We start from the raw sequence: 13,528 nt of genomic DNA on the forward strand, positions 1-13,528 counted from the left end.
ATATGGAAAGCACTCTTAGCACAGCAGGCTTCACAGGACTTTGTGAATTCTTTCTTATGCCCGATCACCCCGGAACCTGCTCTGGCCAGCAAAGGAATGCACCACCTTCCCAGTCTTAGGTTTTTAGGCTTAAGTGGATTAAAGTCAGGAAGCACTTCTCCCAGATTAAAATAGGAGCTCAGGCTATGTCAGAATAGCCAGGGAGTGAGGGTCTATCACTCCCTCTTTGCTACAGCCCCCCCAAGTCCTTCCTTGAGGGCCTCCCAAGTGATCGTGTCTGGCTTAGGTTGCCCCTCCTCTGAGGGGTCTTACCCATCTCTGACTAAACCGACCAAGTGTTGGGGGCGGGGGATGAAGCAGAAGCAGCACTGCTGCCAGAGACAAGCTTTGTCTCCTTAGTGGCTCGCATTCTGGAGGTCGCTCACTCAACCTTAGCCATGGGGGACAATTACAACTCCTAAAATCAGGCAGAGCGGTTCCCAACAGTCCTCCATTAACATACCATCTGATTGTTTCATGAGGGCTAAAGATGCAAACATTCTCTGAGGTGAAGATCTGTAGCAAGAACCTGGGAGTTCACTTCATTATATGATGTCAGGCCACCCTCAGCAAGTGAGGTGGGCAGGAATAGAACAGAATGTGCCGCTAGGAATATGGTGGGCAGTTAATTATCAAGGAAAGGAAGACTGAGTGGCCAAGTGTCCAGCTGGGATTAGAGTATAAATTTGTATTGGAACCAGTGGTGGCAAATTTCTACAGCCAAGTTCAGCCAACCTTGGAGTCAGCAAGGTGGGTACTGAAGGACAAGGGGTGAGGGAATCAGGGTGCAGATGAAACCATCACCACAATAGCATCAGGGTTCCTCTGTGTGTGTCTATGGTTTCCCCCACCTGGACCTCACATTTCCTGGCCAACTGCTGCTTATCCTTCAGGTTTCATGTCATATGCTACCTCATCTGGAAGGCACCCCTGACTTTCCAACTGATAAAGCCCTTGTCTGACTGAGTAGCCCTTTTTTCTACTTCCACAGTTTTCTACGTTGCCCTACTGCAGCTTGAATCAGCAGCACAGCAATTGTTTATTTGGTTGTATTTCTTATTAGAGTATAAGTTCTAGTTCAAGTCCATGGACATGCAATATGGGCTGTGAAGGAAGAGCACTGTTGAGAAATGGCAGCCATAATAGAAAGACTACTTGTAAACCCTAAACATCATTATTGATCTTGGTAACTGAGGGTGGTCTCACACACAGAAGCCCATGCTTTCACATTTTAAAATCATGGGTCAGATTGCATCAGCCCCTTCTGGAGTGTCCAACATTCTTGGCATAAAACCCTGCTGTGGTCTGAATGATTGTGCCCCCCCCCCCATTCATATGTTGACATCCCAGTGCCCAGTGTGATGGTTTTAAAAGGTGGGGCCTTTGGAAGGTACTTAAGTGGAGCCCTCCAGATTCTGATTAATGTTCTCATAAAAGAGACCCCCACTTGGCTCCCTTGCCTCTTCCACCAAGTGAGGGCACAATGAAGTCTGCAGTCTAAGGGAAGACTCTCACTCAACCATGTTAGCACCCTCATGTTAGATTTCCAGCCTCCAGAACTTGGAGAAAGAAATATCTATTATTTATAAGCTACCTAGTCTGTAGTATTTTGTTAAAGCCACTCTTACGGTCTAAGGCCAACCCTGAATCCCCATAATGGCCCACAAAGATCTGTGATCTGCGTCCACAGTTGCCTTCACTCTCTGCTCCCCCCACAATGGCTCCTTGCTCTCCCTCCATCAGTCTGCACATGAGCCCACCGCAGAGCTTGGCACGCGCTGCTCCTCCTGCCTGGAAACTTTTTCAGACAGATATCAGTGTGTCTCCCCCACTTTGTCAGGTTTCTGCTCTGTCGTATTCTCAGGGAAACCCTGACCACCCCACCTCTCTCTGCTCTTCCCCTGCTTGCTTCTTCATGGCACCTACACCACTTGGCGTCCTCTCACACACTCGGTTTCCGTTTGGGTACAGTCTGCCTCTCCCCACTAGACCGTAAGTGCTGTGGGGGTGGGACTTGTTCTTGTTTGCCACTCTCTTCTCAGCCCCTGGAACACTGCCAGATTTGAAATAGATGTCCAACATTTAGTTTTTAGCATGAAGGTATATGTACCTAGTGCCTTTGAAAGGCAAACAAAACTTGAACTTAGGAATGGGGTGTGTACTTGTCTACATCCACTGTATCCTCCAACCCTCATAGGATGAAGCACTAAGTCCCAGAGAGGCAGAGCCAGGGCTGAGAGCAGCACCAACCACCCTTGGGCACAGAGGACAGGGCCAGGGACCTGTTGTGGATGAACTGAAAACACAGGTGGCACAAAGAAGCCAGTAAGCCCTGGGAAGTGCTATTGCCTGGGGTGGCAGACAAGATACGTTCTTTCAGCAAGCCTATGTGAAGCCTTGCTGTGGCCTAGATCCTCAGCGGAGCTGGGACACAGACTCGCCTGGACAAAGAAGACATAACACTGTCCTCAAGGAGACCACAGAATGAAGGGGGCCCTGAGAAGTCAGCAGGTAAAACAAGGAGTGGGGGTGCTGGAGGCTGGAGGGCTGGTAAGCATCATCGTCATCATCTCCATTTCACAGATGGGGAAACCAAGCCTGGTTCACAGTATTGTGAAGATTAAATGTGTGTACATACATACACATACACTTGCATACATATATGCTGTATATACTTATGTGCACATATACATACACAGTCATCGTTTTTATCCACAGAGGGGAAATGTTCCAAGACCCCCAGTGGATGCATGAAACCACAGACAGTATTGACCCTATTATACTCTCTTTTTTCCTATACATACATAGCATTGACACAGTTAAATTTATAGATTAGATACAGTGAGAGATTAACGATAACTAATAAAAGCAGAACAATTATAATAATATACTGTAATAAAACTATATGAATGTGATCTCTCAAGATACCATACTGCACTCACATTTTCACTGACAGGAAGCACTTTACAGCTTTTCTCTGGCGTACCCAGAGCACCAGCATCACTGCTCTCATGCTCCGGGGCCACTCCTGAGTGCACAAGGGTGGCTTGAACAGGGCGCTGCACGGCAGCCCGGCGACAGTGCATCGCATGCTGGAGACCGCAGCTAAGTGACTAAGGGTGGGCGGCTGCACAGCGTCAGTGCACTGGACGAGGGGGCGACTCGCATTCTGGGCAGGACGGTGTGAGACTCATCGCACCATTTTGAATGGCGTGCAACTGAAAACTTACGAATTGTTTATTTCTCGGATTTTTCATTTTATATGTCAGACCATATCCAACTAAGGGTAACAAACCAAGGGGATCAATGTACATCTCAGAATAGTAAGAAAGAGAAGGAGAAGGAGAGAAATATCAATGTATGGTTGCTTCTCCTACATCCCCTGCTGGGAACTGTCCCACAACCCAGACATGTGCCCTGGACTGGGAATCGAACTGCGATCTTTTGGTTCGCAAGCCCATGCTCAATCCACTGAGCTACACCAGCCAGGGCTTACATGGAGCTGCAGCATGAGAGGGGAGTAAACCGGCCCCCTGGGGGAGGGCCCCCAGTAAGGAGCATGACGGAGGCTCTCAGAACACTTGCTCACGCTGGGAACATCGGTCCTGAGGTGACACTGGTGTGATGAAATGTTACCAGGGCAGCACAAGGTCTGACCAGAAGCAGAGCGCAGCACTAGGGACAGCATCAGGGAGGCTTCCCACAGCGGTCTGCTCTCAGCTTCCAGCCTGTCCAGGGAAGTGGCCACAGGATGGCTCCATGCCTCCAGGATAAGCCAGGGCCATCTGCAGGCTGATTGTGATTTTTTTTAAAGAAGGAAATACAATTTTCTGGTGCTGGAGAAGACATTAATTTTGTTATGGGGGCTGCATGAGTCATCCAGGAACAAAGGGAGAAATGTAAGTACACTTTCTAACAGCCTTTTGTGTGTCACTTTGTGCCTGCCCAAGGCTGGTCATTATTTCAGGCAGCTCAGATCTTCTTCCACTGGGGAGGTCCAGTGTCAGGGGGCCCCTTTGAGCTGGAGACACTGGGCCCTAGACTTCCTAGGTCCATACCAAAGCCTGTTTTGCAAGCCCAAAAAGTCATGGGGGAAAAAAATGGCTGCCTCCTTCCTCTCTGGGGTGGGGTTTTGGAGACAGCCAGAAGGCTTCTTCACATATGACCTTGGGTATGATGTCCCACCACCCCTCAGCTTATCAGATTTCTCACCTGGAAATGGGGTGCAGTGAGAGCCCTCTCATCGAGGCTAAGACAAGGATGAAGTGTGGCAGCACAATCAGAACACACGCCTACCTCAGTGGGCTCTGCAAGTCTTAGTTCTGCCCCTCCCAGCAGGTGAAGAGCCCCCAGGCCCTCCCCTTCCCCTCCAAACCTCAGTATGGGATCTGTAAGAAGAGGTACTCAAACTCGTTATAATCCTCCAGAACTGACCATCTAAAATTCCACGTTTGAGGCAAGAACAAATTTGCCTCGAGGTAACAAGGGGTATGTTTGTGCCTGACTAGTCAGAGAGTTGAACGGGTCATTAATGGTGCCTAACTGAGTAATAGCTCCCAGCAGGTGCTAAATCAGTTTGGTTGTTGGTTCCAGTGGACAGTCTGTACCGTTTGTCTCAACAGTGTGGTTCTTTATTTAGGGAAGAATCACAGGTGGGGGCGTGAGACAGAAACTGGAAGGACCCTTCCCTAAGCCTCGCTGAGACTTTATCAGAGCCTTCCCTTGTGGGAAGAAGAGGGGTTCAGAGCAGGCAGTTTGTACTTGAAAGCAAGGGGACTGGAGGAAAACCCTACCCCCAGAGCTGCCTAAACTATCAGCCTCCTCTCGGGCCCCAGTCAAATTCAGCCTCCTCTAAGAAGTGCAGAGCCTGGCCTTTCGGAAAAAGGGTTTTGGACTAAGAATCTTGTCCTGAATCTATCTCTTACTGGCTGTGTGACTTTGGGAAGTTATTTCTCCTTTCAGAATCTCAGTTTCTTCATCAGTAAAATAGGGGTAATAGCAATCCCATTCCTCACAGAGTTGTGTGGATTAAATGAAATAGGGGAGGCACCCTGCACTTAGTAAGTACTCAATAAGTGGCAACTGTATTAGGCCTTTCTAGGGCCTCTTTGGTTGGAGAGTCTCTCCTCTACTTATACAGCAGTTGCTCTGTCCCATCAGAGAGGCTTAGGACTATCCATGGATCTGCCTCCCTCTCCTGGTAAATTCTCAGCTTCTCCAGAGTGAGGACTCCTTCAAATCCATGTCTGATCCCTGGTGTGCCTGGCACAGAGTAGGTGTTCAATTAAAGCATCCTGAATTAAAAGGAAGGCGAACTACAAGAGAACAAAGAGCATTTCTCTCCTTGCCAGCCTCCCTCATCAGCCTAGCTTCCCGGCTTCTGCCGCCCAGTCCTTGGGACTGACTACGCCACGGGAACCCAGGGGGCAAAACCGGGCAGCAGGAGAGAGGCGGGCCAGTCACCGCATGCCCAGGGCCCATCTTCAGTCTCTTTGGCTGTATAGCCCAAAGTAAAACAATCCACCAGCCAGACCCTGTTTAGGCTACACCAGCTATTCTCATCATTTGTAATGGAAGTCTCCAGCAGAACATCACAGCTAATTGCAAAGAAGGGTGAGTCACACCAAGCTGCCTGAAAGGAAAGGACACTCACAAAAGGACAAAAAGACCAGCTCTGGTGTCAGGCAGCTACGGGGCTTTCGGGGAGGGGGAGAGGGAAGCAGAATCGTGCGTTCTGCCCCTCCGAGCAGGTGAAGAGCACAAAGAAGACACCAGCCGTCATTATGTGTCACAGACTGTGCACAGGGGATCGTTCTTTACGTATCTTACAGTATTACAGTTCTTTGAGATTGTAAAAATACAAAAAAATATTCTAAGTAACAAGACCAATATCTGTACACAAGACTTTTTAATCCTGTGACTGTGCTGTGGAGGGAGCGCTGTCAGCCTCGTTTACAGATGTGAAAGCTGAGACCCGGAGATTTTGTGGTTTGTCCAAAGTCACAGTGATAGCTGTGTGATATAAAACCCAGAGCCATCTGCCACCAAAGCTGTTATGCAAAACTTCCCAGGGCCAAGAGACCGTAGGAAGAGGCTGACAACTCCATCATATTATCAAGAGTTTATTAAGGGAACTTACATACAAGTCCTGTCTCCGGAGGTGTCAAGACAACGGCTATCCCATGTGTCGCTGGGCAGGCACTAAGGACATGTATAGGACGGGGCAGGATGGATAGGGGTACTGGCGCATGACCAGCCCCAGATGAGGGGGAAATGCCTTCCACACTTGCCCAGGTGGAGCAGTAGCCTGTTCCAGGAGCCAGTACAGACCAGCATGCTGAGGGGCAGGGGGAAGGGGTGATCAGATGGTCTCTGAGGGAATTTTGGGGAAGCAACCTCTGTTCTGGCCTGGATCTAACTGTGAATCTGGCCAGTGGTCACATCATGAAATAGGCTCTCCTCCACAAAAGCCTGGGCTCCATTCTCTGCACCATGGTCTGGTCCAACCTTCCAGCCAGTGCAGGAGAGACCTCTAGCATCCCTGACACTCGTCGTCCAGTCTGGTTTGACTGCTTCTGGCAATAATGTTTCACTACCTAGCAGTGTAACTACCTAGCAGTTACAATTCTAGGGACTACCCAGCACTTAACAGAAGTGTATACATATGTCAGGCACTATTCAGTGCCCATTACAAACATGGACTCCTAACTCTAAAACAGCCCCACGAAGTAGGTACCATTATTTCCTTCATTTTACAGATGAGTACAGAGAAGTTAAGAAACATCCCAAGTTCACCCAACTGTTATGTAATAGACCTGGGACTTGGCCCAGGTGCCTTCCCCGTAAGGTCACACTCTTGTCCACTTTCTTGAGAGCCTTCCTCAGGCCACCCACTTTGCTGCCGTGTTGCTCTGTTTAAAAGATTTTCCTTATTCCAATCCAAGTCAGCTGCCCTGAGACTTCTGCCCATGGGTTTTAGTTTTATCTGATGCTGAAAAAAATTTTTATCTCCTGTTGTATGTGACAGTGCTTCAGCTAGCTGCCCACTTCACTCTTCCATCCCACCTGAATCTTCTCTTGGTTTGGTTCTAATTTCCCTCCATCTTCTGGAGTCAATGACCTCAGTGAAGGATGCAGAGCTGTCCCAACATTCCAGGCATCATGGAATGAGTCTCCAGATTAGATGAGTTTATCAGGAGTCATATCACCCCATTGGCTCTTGAGTCATTTTATGATGAACATAGTGAGTCAGAGGCTCCACTCACATGGCAATTGCTTCTCTAGAGGGCTCGGTTCAGCTTCTGAGCCTGTGCACGAGAGCTTCTAGGCTCTTGGAAGGTCCATGTCCTTTCTGGACTTTCAGTCATCCTGGGGCTCTAGACATGGTGTTCTCATAGATGAGGCCAAATGAGAAAAGAATAATAATTCACAGCAGCGACCAGGTGTCACCCTAGGGTTGTCATTGGTTGGCATCTGAAGTGATGCTCCTTCCACCTCAGGGCTACACAGGAGTTGGGTTAGGCCCGTTGTAGACGATGTGAAGGTGCCACTTACGGGAATAAGGAGGGTGGATTGCGAGCTGTCAGATCTGGCTTCTCAGCACTTACTGGAATGTGCCTATTGAAGCAGTTCTTCTCCCAGCCCATTCACTAAGCAGTGACGTCTTAGAAGGAGAAGGAGGGAGGCAGGAGAAAGTCAAATTTTTGGTCGCTTGTTGACTTGATTCTTCACCATGTTGCTTGTTATAAAGAATCAAAATAATGCCAGGGAAGGGAGTCATCCTTGGTTTTGGCTGTCATAAAACATGATCTAAGCACAAAAGGAAATGTATTGGGAAGTTACCAGGGAGCTCATGGAAGTAATAGGGAGTCCAAAGACAGCCTGGAAGCAGAATAGGAACCAGCACAGGAGGTACTTGACAGTCAGTGTTGCATCACGATGTTGCTCTGCTCAACATTCAAGGCCCCAGGGGAGAGTCTGCTTGGTTGGCCATAGGTCATAGGCCCACTTCCTTGGCTGTACTATAGTGACAGAGGAGGGATCTGATGAAAAGAGTTTCCTGGAATGGGGGCAAAACACACCAATCTGCACACAGTAAAGGGCGTGGAATGGAGTTACTCCCCCAAAAGACACTGGGGTATTTTATTTTTAGATAGGAAAAGGATGCTGAAGAGCCAAAGTGAACATACGCACAAAACATCAAACACCTACTCCATCCATAAAAACTGGAGCTCAAATCACTAGTAATTTAGCCCTGGCAGGTATGGCTCAGTTGGTTGGGCATTGTCTTGCAAAGTAAAGAATCACAGGTTTGATTCCTGATCAGGACACATGTCTGGGTTGCAGGTTGGATCCCCAGTCAGTGCACAAACGAGGGGCAACCGATCAATATTTTTCTCTCACATTAACATTTCTCTTTCTCCCTTCCTCCCTTTCTCTCTCTCTCTCGAAAAAAAAATCTCTAGCAATTTAAAAATAAACAAGGAAACCAGGACCTCCTTCTTTGAAGGCACAGAGGATTGATGTTAGGAGAACCCAGATCTTCTGCAAGGGTTAGAAGATGTTCCATCCCATCCCTGGGAAAACTAGATGAGACCTTCCAATGCAGCAAAGAAGTCTGAACAAATTCAGGTTTCTTATCAAAGCAAATTGAAGGTCCATATCCTGCTACAATTATTTGATCCAAAAAGACCACAGAATGTAGCCCATCTAAAAGCATTGCTATGAGGGATAAATTAGATGATGTGAAGCTCTGAGTGCAATAAATCTGTTGTTCTCTCTTTTGGTTGTTCCCAGTGTACAAACAGCTTCTCTACCTATGTCTGGTCTAAACTAGATGTCCTTGTCTGGAATTATGGAAAGATATGGCAGATCTGGAGGGTTGAGTTTAGGGCCAATTTTTTAGGTTATAAGAGGGCAAACTCCAGCCAAGAGACAAGGAAAAACAACAATGACACATAGGAAATGGGCAGGAGCAGCCATTTGGCATGTTCCTTTGTGGGACTCCTTCTGTTTATAGATAATTAGGCCTGCTAGACAGGGCACCATAAACAGTGTATTCAGACAAGATGGGGGATGGGTTGAATGGGAAACCGGGCCCACTGGGCCAGGGTCTGACACAAAAAGATGGCCCATAGGAACCTCTGCTGTGATGTGGTGACACACCATTGCCTCTTCTGGCAGAATCTGTGCCCCCACTGGTGGGGACTGGACTGCACCCCCGTGATCCAGCAGCATGCTCCCAGGCTCAGAGGGAACCCAGGCAGAGCACCAGTTGCCAGGCCTTGACTGCAAACTGACACCTGCGAGCTGAGAGCAGGTCCAATTCCAAATAAGGTCAGAGAGTTCAGGTTCAAAGACAAGTGTCCAGAAGTTTACTCTTGGAGATTCTGGTTTTCATATTCTCACTGGGAAACCCATACTTATAGCGTGTGTTCAGACTGTCCTTGTGCACCAGTAGGCTGCTCAAAATGTTGCAGCCTGGGCTCACCAGGCTGTGTAACTGGCATCATGCCCATTGACATAACTCACTTTGGGAATCTTTCTTCAAACTTCAAAACAGATCATCCCTCCAAAAACCTCAGTTCGGTGCTTGCTCGAACCTCAATTGTTAATGGCTGTGCGTAGTGGAACATTCTTTCTGTACCTTCTACCCCCTGGTTCTAGTTATGTCCCGAGATGTCCCTAATTATGGCAAATCCTTATTCCACAGGTGGAGCCTCACTTAAGCACCCTCAGCTCCCTCTATCACTCACTGGCAAATTGTTCAGATCCCAGAGCAGATCTTTGCTACCTTCTCAGGCCCAGGAGGCTTTACTTAACCCTTTCAGTGCCCACAAGCAGGTGCTAACTCCTTCTTGTCTGGCTGGAAGTCCTGGGCAGCCGAGGATTTTACTCTTCCCTCAGTCTCAGTCAGCTGTGGGTCGGGGCCCATCTCCAGTTGTCCCAAGCTTGTCAGGGCTTTGCAATTAACCAGCTCGGCCTGTGAGGGGGCAGCTCTGCAGGGCCTCCCGTCCAAGCCCCCAGCCCTATGGCACTGAGTGGCACTGAGTCCAGGTGTTTGGCTGTGAGCCAGGGATTCCAGGATTGGGTCACTCTGTCCTTCTCCCGATTCTGTGTCCCCAGCAGCCCACCGCAGGGCCTGGCCCAGATACAGAAAAGGCGGTGCCATCAGCCTCTCACTGCTGCCGTTACCTGACACCTACCCGAGTGAGAACCAGTCACCCTGAGCCCAGAGTCGTGACAGGCCTTGCGCAGCTCTGTGCAGGCGGGGCTATAGCTCTTGTCCTTTTAGGGGCCACCAGAGGACTGGGTGTGTGGGAAAGGGTTGTGTAGGTTGGGCCAGGAGCCAGGGAGGAGCTGCAAAGCTGATCTTGGCAAGTGGAGCACTGTCTGTGCCTCCGACTCAGGCAACTCCTGGGCTGAGAAAACAGTGCAGTAGCAGCGGAGGACCCCTCGGAGGGACAAGGCTTCCATTTTCAGCGAGGGGCACCCATAGCTCCAATCGGCCGCATTGTCGCTGAGAACTGTGGGGCGGTTATCAGAAGCTCTTATAGGAACAGCAATGTGCATTTCATTGTGTGGATTTACATTTGTTTTGTTCACTTCCCTTTGTTTCCTCAGAGTTGCTTCTTGTGTACATGTTTCTCCTGAATAGTTTCAAATAATGTTAGAGGGAAGGCATCCGCCTGCCACCCCCACTCTATCTTGATGACTTCTCAGCTAAAGAGGCAGGCAGGGGCAGCTTCCCCCAAGCAGAGAGTGGCAGCCAGAAAGAGCTGCAGGAGGGAGGGGTGGGGATTACTGAGCCCCTTTTAAGCGTCCAGAGCTCCATGTATGTGATCAGATTCCATTCTCACTGCAACCCTGGAGATAATAACCTTGGTTATTCCCATTTTGTATTCTTTACATGAGGCAACACTGAGGCTCAGAGAAATGGAGTCACTTGTATTACCCACAGCAGGTAAGTGGCAGAGCCAGGATTAGAACTCAGGTCTGACCCCAAAGCTTCCCTCACCTCCATGGTGCCTCTGGGCTCAAAGGGGAGAGGCGGGGCTGCCCCACCTCTCAGGTTTAGAGTCAACTGCCCCAGAACCACTCCTGCTCCCACCCCTCGGAGGACCATGTGTCTAAGGGCTGGGCCCCTCTTAGGGATATGAATGAACATCCTCAGCATTAAGACACATCAGCATTAAGAGGACAGTGTCTGAGTCTGGAGGACCCAGCCTCCCCAGATGGATAGGCCCCTTGGCTGGGCTCTGCTCTCAGGGACTCTGGGGAGGACACATATATTGAAAAGTTGTCAGTGGGTAGAGGGTATTCCGGCTGGCCAGGTTCACTGTCAAGAGAATGTATTGTCCAAGGAACTCCACGCAGGTGGATTTAAGTGTGGTCAACACCCCCAGACACTCTGTGTGTACCTGCTTAGCCGAGCCATGGAGTCCGAATGTCTGGGGTTTGATGAATAGCACCACCCTAGATGACAGAACTGGAGGGTCCCCTGGGCTTATCCCATCGAATGTCCTTATGTAACAACACATGGAGGAGTGCAGTCACACAGCACATTCACCCCGCCAGCTCCACATCCCCGTCTCCCAGCGACCAGCTCAGTGCTGTCCCCTCCCCAATGGCTGTCACCAACCTGGGTAGCCGCCACATCAGAACCATTTGGTTCTGGGTTAGAATCTCCAAGAAGGATCCAGGAATCCACATTTAAAGAAATGTCCAAGGCAATTCTTATGTCTGTTGGCTAGGCCATGCAAATAAGGTTTAAACAAAATTCAATTTTAGAAGGTTTTACCAAGCAGAGCTAAGGGACTGGCTTAAGGATAGCCTGATTTTATTCACCCTCCTCTTGCCCCTCCTGCATAGTGCCAAGTGCAGCAAAGGGTCCTGCCCAGTGGATAAGTAACCTGGATGAGGCACAAAGGGTTAAGAAGTAGCAGTCATCATTTAGAGGGGTCTGCACCCTCCAGATCAACTTAGTCCACCATTCAGCCCACATCACTCCTTTGGGTCATTAGTCTGGAAAGTTGCCCCTTCGTGGTGGACTGGCAAAGACCTGGCCAAAGAGTCCAAAGAACCGGACTCTAGACCCAGCTCCAAGGCTAACCGTGCAACCCAGGGGAGAGCAGATGTCCCCACGATGGGCCTCATTCACTTCCCTGCTATTCCGAGACCTGCACCCCGTGGCGCCCCACCCTGCTCACTCTCACATCACGGGTCCCTGTGATGCGCTGATGGAAAACCCAGCCAAATCACCGGTGTTCTCCACCACACCCATTTAGACCTGGAACATGGTAGGTGCTCCATAGAGTTTCATTATTCAAAAGAAATTAATTTGGAGGTTGAAGCACTGTGGGGGTTTATTTTGATTTGAGACTGACTCAGGGCCACAGGCATATAAGAAAGAAAGGATGTTCTCCCGGGAGACCTGTTATATGAACAACTCTTTAAAATCCATGTCTCTGGACCTTATTTTATCACATGATGCCTAGCCCTGTGTGAACGTATGCTGAACCAGCTGGCCTGAAATGAGCTGTTGGAGCTGGTCAAGGAATGGCAAGGGGAAGTCCTGTGGTCCCTGCGTCGAGCGTGGGGACCAACACCAGACAGAGGTGTGAGTGGGAGGGAGGCAGGAGGCCTGCCAGCTGCAGACTTGGGGGTGGTGAGCTGACTTGGAGACACACCGGGGACATTCCGGTTTTAAAAGAGCCTGACTGTAGGGTATACTCTTTGAGACCACATGAAAGGAATTCATTACAGCTGCTTGTGAGGGAGGTAGAGGAGGCTTCAGGCAGCATATGCTGGATTTCAGGCAATGTCGGGACAAACTTAGAGACTGATCTGGTGGCTGAGCCAGTCCTGCAGGTTTCTAAGAGAAGGTAAGTATTACCTTCAGGAAGGGGGCTATTATCCCAGAGCTTAGAGCAGACCCCAGCACAGGAGGGCTGCAACTGGGTATTCACATTCTGGCTGGATTTTTATGCAAAATCTCCCAAATGTTAAGACTGGTTACAGGTTCATGGAAATGCAGACCATTCTGTGGTCACATCCCATGACAGTCTCATTCTAACCTTTTCAATCGTCCCACCACTGACCTAACTTACCCTCTACCAGCTGGTGAAATATTTTTTTAGTTCCTAATTAAGGTCCTAAGAATTGGCCTGGCTCATCCTCTTGAATCATGGCAGGCCAGGCCATGACTGGCGGCCTTTAGGTCAGGTGCCTACCCCTGCCCAGTCCAATCAGCTGTGGCCAGCAGGCAAGAGCGGGTGCGGGGGCCAAGCCAGGGTCTCGGCCAGCACAGTTTGTGGACAGGCCAGTTCCCTTACACAGGCCGCAGTCAAACATGTCAGTACATGTGTGTTATCTGAAACCCCAGATAGCCTCTATCTGTCAGCGTTCTCCAGAGAAACAGAGAAAGAAATATGTGTGTATATTAAATATATAAACAGAATATATACATATGTATATATCCTTGGGGGTG

This window comes from Artibeus jamaicensis, unplaced genomic scaffold (genome assembly GCF_021234435.1).
Source record: "Artibeus jamaicensis isolate MK-2021 breed Jamaican fruit bat unplaced genomic scaffold, CSHL_Jam_final scaffold_474, whole genome shotgun sequence".
Taxonomy (NCBI): Eukaryota; Metazoa; Chordata; class Mammalia; order Chiroptera; family Phyllostomidae; genus Artibeus; species Artibeus jamaicensis.